Source organism: Nomascus leucogenys, chromosome 5 (genome assembly GCF_006542625.1).
Source record: "Nomascus leucogenys isolate Asia chromosome 5, Asia_NLE_v1, whole genome shotgun sequence".
In the NCBI taxonomy this organism is placed as follows: Eukaryota; Metazoa; Chordata; class Mammalia; order Primates; family Hylobatidae; genus Nomascus; species Nomascus leucogenys.
The window spans coordinates 51,024,029-51,036,544 of NC_044385.1; the positions used below are offsets into that span (position 1 = coordinate 51,024,029).

At 46.6% G+C, this 12,516-nt stretch overlaps 1 protein-coding gene across 2 annotated transcripts in view; it reads left to right on the forward strand.

Moving 5' to 3' along the window:
• IRF6 (interferon regulatory factor 6) overlaps positions 1-12,516 on the forward strand; it is a 41,322-nt gene that overhangs the window by 9,523 nt on the left and 19,283 nt on the right. Inside the window, exon 1 of one of the 2 annotated variants that reach the window (XM_003273011.4) lies at positions 11,559-11,755. The exons of the other annotated variant lie outside the window; for it this stretch is intronic. The gene's annotated coding sequence lies outside the window, so the exon portion shown is untranslated. Of the gene's footprint in view, positions 1-11,558; positions 11,756-12,516 lie in introns of those variants that run through there. 2 annotated transcript variants of the gene reach the window in all.

Here is a 12,516-nt window from a genome sequence, read left to right on the forward strand (position 1 = left end):
TGCAGAGCTAAGGTTGAAATGGTAAAGCTTCGGGATTTACCATTCACCAGGTGTTTTCAATCCAGGAAAGCAGACACAAACAGGAGAGATGGGGTCCTGTGTCTGGAGATCTGGGTGCCCTGTTTTGATGAAGAATCATCTGAAAAGGTGAAACAAACAAAAAATATGAAACAACCTCTATATCTAAGTCAGAATGGGGTGGGAACAGGGACTGGGGCTGGGGTTGGGTTAGAAGTGGTGTCCATCTCCTGGGAGAGTGTGGTGGGGATTTCATACAAGAAGGGAAGTCCCCCAGTTTCCTATGGGAGTATGAGACAGATTGCTTTTAATTATGTTAATTACAACAACAGAGCACTCCACTTCTCAGGAGAGATTTTCATCTTCAAAGGGGCTCCAGGATGGAGCATTAACAGTTGTCATGAAAGTCTCTGGAGTTTGAGAACTGAAGTCAAAGGAGCCCTAGCTATTTGGGTTGGGGCCCATGTGTGCCCTGAAAAGCCAATGTCTGAGGGGATTCTCTAGCTTCAAGGTTAGGAGCAGGTCAAGGCAGGGGTATATGTCCGGGAATTAGCCCTACCTCACTGAAATCAGAGAGGCAAAGGAATGGCGTGCCAGCCTCAGTCCAGTTCCCTTAAGCCCAGACTCCCTTTATTGGGATTGCCAGTAAAATCAAGGATCCCCAGTTAAATGTGAATTTCAGATAAACAACAAATAATTGTTTAGTGTATTCATGTATTCATTGTTTATCTGAAATTCACATTTAACTGGGCATCTTGTATTTTTATTTGCTAAATCTGGCCACCCTATCCTATACACTTTTCTCCCCCAATACACACACACACACACACACACACCTCTCTCTCACACGCACGCACACACACATACACACACCTCTCACACGCACGCACACACACACACATACACACATCTCTCACACGCACGCACACACACACACACATCTCTCACACGCACGCACACACACACACATACACACACACACACACACAATGAGAGGCCCAGCTTCCTACCTGACAGACTCCTACCTGAGAGGTCAGCAAGCCTAGGCGTGTTCCCCTGGGGCAGGGGAACAGAACTCTCTAGACCTGCCCAGGCCCAGCCTCTTTCCCTCCTGCATGTGGGAATGTGAGAAAACTCCTCTCAGTTCTCTAGGGGGAGGATCTCCAGGGCTGGGCAGCTGGACATATAGTGCATCCTTCCAAACACCTTTATTTACCTTGGAATTTGAGGATGAAGCAGCCTGAGGAATGGATTCTCTAAAGCTTCCTGATCCTTCCCTCCCATCCTTCCTCCTCCATGTGCTTAGCTTACCTCCACTTCATAGCTTTTGTGGCTTAAGGGGGAAAGCTGTGGCCACCCACCCCCATAGCCCCACACTGCTGGCATGGAAATTCCTCTGTGACAAAAAACAGAGAGAAAAGGTCACTGGGCTGAGATGAGCTTCCTGCCTAGGCAGTGGAATCCAGGCTGCCAGGACGGGTCTGGGCCTGAACTAGAAATGCTGCTGGTTTCCCGGGCTGGGTGGGGAAGAGAGGACAAGCTGGCACTTGCCACAGCACAGAATAGTACCTGGGAGGTTGCGATGCGTGCTCTGAGCCTGAACGAAACTCTCGGGGCCTCCAGACATTGACACAGGCAGAGAGGTTCCCAGGCCCCAAAGCTCCAGATTCAGCCCCTGGGCTCAATCAGGGTCAAGGATAGAGCATGCTGCCTTCTTCCCACCCCCAGGAGAGGCAGATGGTCACACATGTTCACATCCTGGGATATTACTTCAGGCCTCTGGGTAAGATTAACATTCCAAAGCTCCAATCCTCAGGTTCCCCTTCATGACCTAATGGAAAGGGCATGGAGTAAGACAGATGGGGCAGAATCAACTTCCTGCTCACCATTTACCAGCTTTGAGACCTTGGATAAAACTCTTAAAAATTAAATTTTAAAAAAATCCCCTGATGAACCAAGCTGAGTAGCTGGCAAAGCTGTGCAGGGGATTTCCAAACAGAGAGGGGCAGAATACACAGCCACAACTTTTCCTTCAAAGTGCAAGATTCTGGAACAATTCCAGAAAAGCTAACATAGGTAAATTACTCTTAGATTTGTATTGGGGAACAAGAACAATAACAACATTCCCCCTGTGAATAGCCATAGTTGGTAAAACATGCTACTGTTTCCTTCCCTCCTTCTCCTTTCTTAATAAATCAGAAGCGCATGAATTAAGTATAATACACTCAGCTCATGGGCACCATTTAAATCATTACCTGGCAGTTATGAAGAATGTGGAACAGTGAAGTTCTTTATTAAATGTTTATTGAGTAACTGGCTAACTAGAGGAAGAGAGAAAGGAAGGGAGGAAGAAAGGAAGTATCTATTTTATTTCAACTGAGTAGGACTTAGTAGAAATTATGACTCTTATTTTACTTTTAAAAACATTTATTTATTTATTTACTTTGGCCATTTCCACTCAAAGGACTGAGTCTTATTTTAGAAGCCTCCAGTGCTGGTATTATATTTCCTCAAATACCCCTTTGCTAGGTCTACTGTTTCCCTACCACCTTCCATTTCTATTCTGCAGCAGCTGTGCCCAGCTCTTCTCATAGTGTTTTGTAAATAGTGAACTAGAGCAGACAAGAGCTTTGAAGCTTCCTAGCTACCCCAGGGAATTAAGCTGGCAAGGCACCTGACCAGCGTAGGCTTGGTGGGTCCTTCTTTGGATTCGAAAGGCCCAGGAGAAACTGCTACTGCTAGCAGCAGCTCAACAGTATGCAGATGTAATTGTGCTGGGGAGGGACAGGTGGTGTGTAGGCAGCCTTGTCTCTGATTCTTGGGCCTGAACAAAATAAGAGGGGTAAAACAGTCTCGGGGGATCAAAAGTTTCCCAGGGGGTTTAAAACCGGGTGGAGTCATGCACAGGACATTGGTAACATGTGGGAACAGCCCTGGGATAGGGGGCAATAGAAGGGTCTGATGAAGCACTCTTCCTACTCTTTTTCTATGTCTCTTGCAAATCCACTTGCCTATTTCGAAGTTCAGGGATTTGGACTTGAACTTGAGCTTGGCCACTTCTCATGTGATCCTGGGGATTATCCTTTATGGGCCTTAGTTTCCTCAAGAAATAAAATAGAAATGCTATTCACTAACCCACACACATGCATTTAGCAAAGATATGTTGAACACCTACTGTGTGAGAGGCCCTGAGAACACAGTAGCACACAAGACAGACAAAGCCTCTGTCCTCTTGGAGCTTATTCATACTCCAGGAAAGAAGCCCCCAAATGGCAGCTCCTGTGGGATGTTTTATATGGCTCATGTAATTAAAAGTTAAAAAATGCAAGTGTATAAAAAATTAGTAGATTTTACATAAAAATCTAGATTTCCCAGTGGCAACATTGGGCCTGTATTTCTGTCTGGCAGCCGTCAGCCAGAGCTTAGTGGCTGCTTCTTTTAGAAAGAAAGCACGCTTTCCAGATAGCCACAGTCCTCACCATTTCTAGACACTCTTACCTTGCCCAACCTAAACAATATTTTTTGGTTTTTTACCCAAAACTTTTCAATGCCCCTCACTGTAAAGAGGAGAAAGTCCAACTCTTTCATGTCACATTCAAGGCCTTCCTTCCAGTTCTGTTTCCTGCCTAATTCATCCCTGCAAATGCTACACTGCAGCAAATTGCAGTTTCCTGACTATCCCATGCGGTACTGCTGAACTATTATAATATTATTCTCTTTGCCTAAAATGGTTTTTTTGCTTCTCCTTTTCTATCTAGAAAATGGTTACTGAACTTTAAGGATCATCTTAAACATTCCCCTCTCCTTTTGTGAAGACTTCTGCTGAGAAAATACTCAGAGGGTCATGTGAAGACCCTCAAAGATGGAAATGGTCCACTTGAGACCAAAGGGCCATCAATGGCTCTACATCCTATGTTTGATTGGGCACGGGGCCCTCCAGCTGGTCACAATTTGTAAAAAGCCTCAGCTTTCTCAATAAATGGGGACAAAATATGAACGTTAAAAAAGATGTCTGTAAATGAACTTAGATAGTCATGAAAAGTGTTTGAATGGTCATTAATGCTTATTAAGCAGTAGCTATTATTCCAGCTGTTGTTATTAATATTCCAAATGGAGGCAACTTCATTAAAGATGGTAGATCAGCAGGTGCAAAGCATATTCAAGGAAGACAAATTTATTATGGTTGAAGGGTAGCAAAATGGTAGAAGATATGGTAGGAAAAGTAGGCTAGGGCCAGAGAGGGGCCTTCTAACTGGTCTCTCTCTGCCTGACCTTTTTCTCCCTTCTAGCTTAAGCACAGCAGCCAACTAATTGTGCAAAACAAGTTACCTACGTCACTCCTCTGCTCAAAAGCCTCCAGTGGGTCCCACTCACTCTCAGAGTAAAAGTTGTTACCTCTCAGACCTCATATGCCCTGCCTCCAACTCTCCCCTTGCCCCAGCCACACTGGCCTCCCTGCTGGTCCTTTAGTGGGGCAAGTATATTCCTGCCCTGGGGCTTTTTACTTGCCGGGCCCTCTTTCTGGAATAATCTTCCCTCTGATACCCACTTGACTCCATCACATTCTTAGTGCTCTACTCAAATGTCATCTTCTCCCTGGTTAGTCCATGTAAAATTTGGATCCACTCCAACCCCTCCTAATCTTTTTCAGTTGCCCCGTTGTCCTTCTTAGAACTTGCCATGGATTTACATACTTTACTTTTTTATTGCCTGTCTCCCCAGCTAGAACATAAGTACCATGAGGGCAGAAATTTTTGTCTGTCTTGCTCACTGCTGTGTCCCCAGCACCTAGAACAGAAATTTGGCACACAGTAGATAAAAAATAAGCGTTTGTTGGATGAGGGAATAAGGTTTCTTGATTCAGTAAGCATTAGGAAATCACAGAATGTTTTTGAGCAGGACAGTGATGGGGCTGGAGCTCACAGAGGGCTGTAGAATAGATTGGAGTGGGGCTGAAACCTGGGAGTTGGGAGGTAGTCACTATAGCAGAAGGGCACATATGTGAAAGTTTAAACAGAAGGCTTTCATAGGAACAGGAGACAATATACTTCAAAAGGGTGGGGATTTTTCTGGTGTATAGTGCTCAATAAAGATTTACTGAAGGGTGAATGAAGGAATGATGTTTGTGTCTCATGTCAGGTAGACCCAGGGCCCTGGTCTTGGTCCATCTTAGAAAAACCAAAATCCTATTTGCTCCTGACTTTGGGGCTCTCCCAGTCAGGGGTTACATGAGATTGTTATTGAAAATCTCTTATTTATATATACATCTCCCCTTTCTTCTTTGACTGAGCTAACCCTCTGTAGCATCTAGCCACTTCTTAGCCCAAGCTTAGCTTGGGCAAAGCTGAGATTCAAGCTGTAGAAATTGAGGTGGGGTTTGGGCTGTCAGTGTCTGGGGCAGGAACCAGATAGAATCACCTTTTTGAATGTTATGCGACTGGAATTTTAGGCAATGTGGAGAAATTAGTGTGGCAGATAGTCCTTAGGCCTTCCCTGGCCAGTCCAGAGCCACTCAAGAGAGTGGAACTCCCCATGGAAGCCATCTTTACCTTTTTCCACAGAAGGCCAGGGTAATTGGATAGGAGGCCAGTACAGGTTGAGGCTGAGCATGTGGACTCCATGAAGAGAACATTCTGACAGTGGAGGGGTGAAGGGTGGGGCTGCTACTTGGTCAAAGAACTTCTTGTTTCTACCCTGTCTTCCCTGTCCCTTAGCCATATCTCCTCAAGGGAATTCTTCACTAGGCTCTGAAAGTCACACTTGGGCCTTGCTCTTAATCCAATCAGCAGAGAAGAGATGCTTTGCATCCTCGCTGTCCCAAGAACAAATACACAGTAACACATTATTGAATTCTGCAGGTTTTCATTAAGTGAATACCAGGTGCCCTGAACTGTGCCCCATCCTTGCCTAAAGATGGGGAGGGGGATGCAGCAATAGAGAAGAATGACATTTTCTAAGACGTGGTATTGTTTTATTTATTTCATTGAATCCTATTGTCAATCCCATGAAATAGGCAGCATTCTCATTTAGGAGGTGAGTAAACTGAGGCTCAGACTGCCTGGACAGTTAGGAAATGAGAGACGGGAAACTGGAGACAAATTTTGACTCATTCCAAAGCACAGTTAGTTTTTCTGATGCGGCTCTGCTGTCATGGAGTGCCAGAGAATGGTCTGACACCCAGGTCTTCTGCCTCCCCAAGTGCTCTTTCTTCTTTCTTGAAAAAAAGTAATGATAATATTTTCGTTAAATAGTATATAAATCTGCTTTAAGATTTAATCAAATAGGACTGAAAGCTTTATAACCAAAGCATCAGCCCCCACCCATGTCCTATTTTTGTTGAAATAATATTTTGTCTCCTGTTATTTTTGTTGAGCTCTCTCATCCATTCTTATCTTGACTCTCATGCTTTTTGTCATCCCTTAACCTTACAGATTAATATGTTTTAAAAATTTCCTTCACTGTCATTGGTCACCTGAGGTGATCTGGGGTGGCGAGGGGTGGGAGAAGAGAAAAGCACATTTGGTTAATCACTCATACTGAACAGGAGTCCAGCTTCTGGCCACACTGCTCCCCGAAGGTTCTGTATTCCTGGAGTCCTCATTTTCTGAAATCGACACATTGTCCAGTGCTCTGTAGCTCAAACTGAGCCTAACACTCTGCTAGTTCCTGTCTAGCCTGCACCTTTCTGCCCTTAGGGCTTGACTGAAGCCTGGAGAGAATTATCTACACAAAGGAAACAAAGAGTAGATAACAGCAGTGATGGTCGCTTCATCTGCGCAGCACTCCACCTGTTTCAGAGAGTGTTCATATCCACTATCTCATTTCAAAGCAGCATAGAATCACAGGATAGGTTGTTTGGTGCTGACCATGAAGCCAAAATCCGGCCACCGTTTTGTCTCAGTGGGGAAGCAGCTTTGAATCAGAACTCTGAACTCTCACATTCATGGTGGTTGTAGTTTCTTCAGGTCTTTTGTTTGCAGAGCCAATGAGAAAGCTCTCCATGCTGGGGAAGATGGGAAGTGGACCCTCAAGATTTGGAATGAATGGGCAGAAGAATGAAGGGAGGGCCCCAAGGGGGAGCTTACTTCCAAATAACTTCCTGGGCTTTGTTTTTCCTCCTTCGCCTCCCATAGAGATCCAAGTTTGGAATAAAAAAAGCTGCTTCTTTGAGAACACTTTCCAGTGCTCAGCTTGCTTCAAGGATAAAAAGGGTCTTCTAACTATGGAAAGACTCAGAAGATGTTCCGAACACTTTGGTGGAGAATTCTTCTAGAGTCCAAAGCCAAAGTCTGTGCCATTGCTTGGATTGGAAAGTGAGATTCTTTTGTGCTTCCTGCCATCTTGGTGATTCTAGAATTTGGAGTCCATTATAGAGAGCAACAACCAATGTGCATTCAGTTTAGGCTGTGGCTTAGGCAATGTGTTAGGATCATCTGTAGCCCTGATGCTTTAAAATACTTGGATGGAGACAGAGATAAACCAGGGCCAAGAGAAGAGCGAGGGTAGACCTGATGGGCTCCAGAATGCCTTCCAGAAGGGAAGTTGGAGTCTGATTTTCTTTGAAAGCACAGAATTGGATTGTTTAGTGCAATGTCCCTACCTGACTCTTTAGCAACCCCACCAAAGGTGCACGGCTTCTTTGCTATCACTGACTCCAGTAACACTAAACTCTCCACTGTACGGAGCCTATGGGAGGAGTCCCAGTTGCCATGCCCTCTGCTCTGCCAAGAAGAGAGTGGGATTTGGGTTCATGGTTTTATGGTCACATGTCTGATATTGTAGAGTTTAAAGTCTTTGGGTGGAAAAAGAAACTCTTTCCTACCAAATGAGAGGTGACTGGGAACAGGAGAGGGGAATTCCCTCATTCCCTGTGGCTGTGAATCAGGGCCCCTGTGCTGAAATGTACGTCCCACTACCTGAAACTCAGACTCACTAGTGAGTCAGCAATGCCGCACCTGATTATCAACGGAGGGCGAAATGATGGGAGCATTGCAGGCCCAGGGCACATTGGGAATGACTGAATCCTGAAGAGGCTTTTTTGAGAATACAGAAGAACTGATTCCTTAAGAGCCTGTGGAAAGACTCACAAGATGTTCTTATTCCCTAGATCAAGCAGATGAGGTGTGTATCAGAATAGAAGACATCAGGGTGGCCTATTGCCAGGACTTGTTGCCTGCAGAGCCAGGGAGTTCCTCCTGATCTCTACCTTAATTCCACCTGCTTTACCCCCTTTCATTAATTCTTCAGTTGAGTGACATGAGAGTAGGGACTTGGTTTTGTTTATGGCAATATCAACAATATCAACAGTACCTAGATCCATGGGTGATTTTTTTTTTTTTTTTTTTTTTGAGATGGAGTTTCGCTCTTGTTGCTCAGGTTGGAGTGAAATTGTGAAATCTCAGCTCACCACAACCTCCGCTTCCCGGGTTCAGGCAGTCCTCCTGCCTCAGCCTCCCGAGTAGCTGGGATTACAGGCATGCGCCACCAAGCCTGGCTAATTTTGTAGTTTTAGTAGAGTCAGGGTTTCTCCATGTTGGTCAGGCTGGTCTCCAGCTCCAGACCTCAGGTGATCTGCCTGCCTCAGCCTCCTCAAAGTACTGGGATTACAGGTGTGAGCGACTGCACCTGGCGATTTTTTTTTTTTTTAATAGTTAACAGCCAGTGCAGAACAGGTCAGAATAGACTCTGGCTGGGGAGCTGAGCAGGGTCCAAGTGGATAGAGCCCTGGGTTTGTGTTCTAGTCTTGGTTTGTGGCTAATATGCCATGTGACCTTGCGTAAATCACTTGACCTCGCTGAGCCGCAGTTTTCTCATCTATGAAAAGGGAGAATTTAGACTAGAAGTTGCAATCAGATGCCTACAGGGTCAGGCAATTAAAGTAAATGAGTGAGCTCAATAGAGTGAGTTTGTACTGGCTGTAACGTGTAAAATCCCTCTAAATAGGCAACTATTGCCAGGTAGACCTGCTGGTAGAGCATCCAGGGCACTTGACTCTTCAAGAGATGCTGAGAATCTGGATGTTTATGTGAGATCTCCTGATATTTAAAATACTGTGTGAGTAAAAACTGGCTAAGTCAGTTTTAGTCTTGATCTAGATAATCCAGAAGGACCCTCCTAGCTTGAGTTTTCTGATTCCAAAATATATGTCTTCTAAAGAAGGTCCTTAAGACATCCCCTTAGTCATGGGAAGTTAAGCTGGTGCAAAAGTGAGTGCCTGTGTGTGGGCTCATACTTGTATGCCATTGGGGTTTTGACTCCCCTCAAATGACACTTTCCCAATGGCCTTACCCCTCATCCCTCTCATACACCTGCAGTGGAGCTTGTTTGGTCCCCAGAGCCCAGCCCTGCGCCAGATGGAAGATGCTGTTTGTCTAGTGAGCTCATCAGCAGTAAACAGCTAGCTGTGCTGATGAGCTTGCCCTTCCCCCAGTGAAGGGAAGAGTGGCCACAGGACAGTGGTTGAGACAGAGGCTGGCTGAGTCAGGCCTTGGGGCCTTGCTGCCTTCCCAGGCCTTTGCTGGCTACATTCCAAAGCTAAATTGGGACTTGGAATCATGCCTACATTATTATCAATCTGGGGCTCTTCAACATACTTGTATGAGTATGGTAGGGCTACCATAACAATGTACCTCAGAGTGGGTGGCTTGAACAACAGAAACTTTTTGTTTCATTGTTCTGGAGTTTAAAAGTCCAAAATCAAGGGTCTGAGGGATGTGAAAAAAAAAAGCTCTATTCCAGGTATCTCTCCTTGGGTTGCAGCTAGCTGTCTTCTCTTTGTGTCTCTTCATATCACCTTCCCTCTGTGGGTATCTCCCTCTGTGTCCAAATCTCCTCCTTTTATAAGGACACCATTCATATTGGATTCAGGCTCACCCTAATAAACACATTTTAACTTAATTACCTCAGTAAGGATCCTGTCTCCCAATAAGGTCACATTCTGACATCTGGCTGTGGTTGTGGTAGGGGTGGTCAGGACTTCAAAATACAATTTTTTTTTGTATGTGGGTGACAGTTCAACTTATTGTACCACTCCTCCACAGTTCCTCACTCATTACTTTAAACACCAAAACCTAAGTGACCTGCTCATGCCCCATTTCACCTATGACAGCTCAGTGGTTGAGGGTGGGGGATTTTTAAAAGTCTCATTTACTGTTGCACAGCCTCCTGCAAACCTGTCCTCTAGAAAGATGAGGAAGGTGAGGGAAATCTCATCAAGCACCTGTTAGGGTACATGCAGGACTTGAATTTCAGGTAATAACAAGGAATGCCTTCTTGTTCTCTGACGCACTGTCTATATGGTACTTTTAATCTTTATGCCAATAATAATTGCAAGTACATATAAAGCACTTGATAAGTGCTAAATACTGTTGCAAGCCGTTTACATGTAGTTATTGAATTCCCACAATACCCCTGAGGTAGTTACTAGTACTAACCTCTTTCTACAGATAAGACACCAGGGCCTAAAAAGCTTAAGAAACTTTCCCAAGTCTGTAGTAACTGATGGAGTTGGGGTCTAAACCCCAATGGTTGGCTCCAGAGGCTATGCTTTTAATCATTACACGATAGTGATCAGAGGAAGCAGGAACTCCAGTCTGGGCAACATAGTGAGACCCTGTCTCTAAAAAAAAAAAAAAAAAGAAAAAAAAATTAGCCAGGCATGGTGGCCCATGCCTGTATTTCCAGTTACTTGGGAGGGTGAGGTGGGAGAATCACTTGAGCCCAGGAGGTTGAGCTATGATTGTGCCACTGCATTCTAGCCTGGATGACAGAGCCAGACCCTGCCTAAAAAAAAAAAAACAATTGAACTGGGTGCCAGTGCCTGTAATCCCAGCACTTTGTGAGGCTGAGGCGGATCCATTGAGCCCAGGTGTTGGAGACCAGCCTATGTAACTTAATAGCAAGACCCCATCTCAAAAAAAAAAGAAAAAAAAAAAAGAAAAAAGAAAAAGAAAGAGAAAAAAGCAAACAATAACAAAAAAGGCAGGAATTATTATTTTCATTGAAGAGATGAGGAAACTGAAACCAAGAAGCTAAGTAACTTACCCAGGGTCACACGGGTAAGAGGCAGAGTAAAGGTAGAATTCTAGTCCTGGAAGCCTATGGCTTCCCCCAGACAGGACCAAGTGTCCTGGTTCTCTTCTTCATGTACAACTCCACTACACAGGCCCACGAGTAGTAGGGCCAACCCAGAATCTCAAAACCCTTATTTGTGCTTAACTGTCTGCATACTGCAGGGTAATTATGGGGCGTGAAGGAGGGAGGCACCCTCTCGACTTAGATCAGAACTCCCAGTCGCTTCCAGTTCCCAGGACCACCAGCCCTGAGGCGTAAGGCTAGGCCTGAATCTAGGACTTTCTTAGCCGGAGTTAGAAGCGGAGGAGTAGGGTGCGACAGTGGGCAGACGCCGCTGGGCCGGGCAGCCCAGAAACGCGGAGTGTCATATTTCTTGCAACTCGCCAATCCCGAACGCCGGGGGGCGTGGCCACACCTGGGAGGCGTGGCCGGGCGGCTGCGAGGGCTGCGGCGTCCTGGGGCGAGGCGCTGACGTGAGCTCGGCGCACCTGGGCCGGGCAGGTAAGGGCTGGTGCGGGACGGGGAGAAGAACCCGCAGTCCCTACTTGGGTAGAGCCAGGCGCCCCTTGGCTAAGACGTCGAGGAGCGTGGTAGAGACGGGTGATTTTCGCTGCGGACTTCGCTTCGGAGGGACGTCCGCTTCTGGTGGACAGATTGAGCAAAGGTGGGTACGCCAACTTCTGGGGACCAGCTTGAGGGAGGGGAGGCTCCCCCCTGGGTGGGGTAGGACCTGTCCCCGGAGTTTGTAGGGGGTGAGAGAACTTGCTTGGGGGCATCTGTGTGTTTGGGGTGGGTACCCATTAGGGCTGGGTGCCCGTCGCCCTCTTCCAGATAGCTTTGGGGCGGCCTCCGTTCTGTAGCGCTACAGGCCCCTCTCGAATCTACACTTGTGTCTACTCTCCCTATCCCCACCGCCGAAGCGGAGGGCACTGCTCTCGGCCCCCAACAACCCCACTATCTGGTAGAGCTAAAGCACCGCGCCCCCTTCAGTCTTACCAACTTGCCGCTGGCCCCTGGGTCCCAGAGAGGGGACTTCCCAGGTCCGCAGGCCCTTGGTCCTAGTGGGCGTTTTGGGAAACTGGAGTGAGGGTGGCCAGGAGCTTTGGAGCATTGGCGGTTTGTTTTCCCTCCCTGAGTCTGTTTGGCACAGTTAGGCCCTTCGCCCTGGGCCTGGGAGACACCCTTGGATTTCCAAGGAGCGGAGCTAGGTGCTAGGGAGGGTGGCGCTGGGGTGTGGTTGCTCTGGGGGTGGGCCCTCTTTGCCCGAAGGGGCTGGAGGGTGGTGTGGAGAATGGGGAAAGTCTCCCAGGCCTGACTTGGAAAGGAGGCCTGAGGTGTCACTCTTTACAGGGAGCCTGCTTTGTGGTAAAGGGGTCACCCTGTCGCAACCTGTTCTCTTGGTGGATGTCAAGAGTGGAAGTGAGG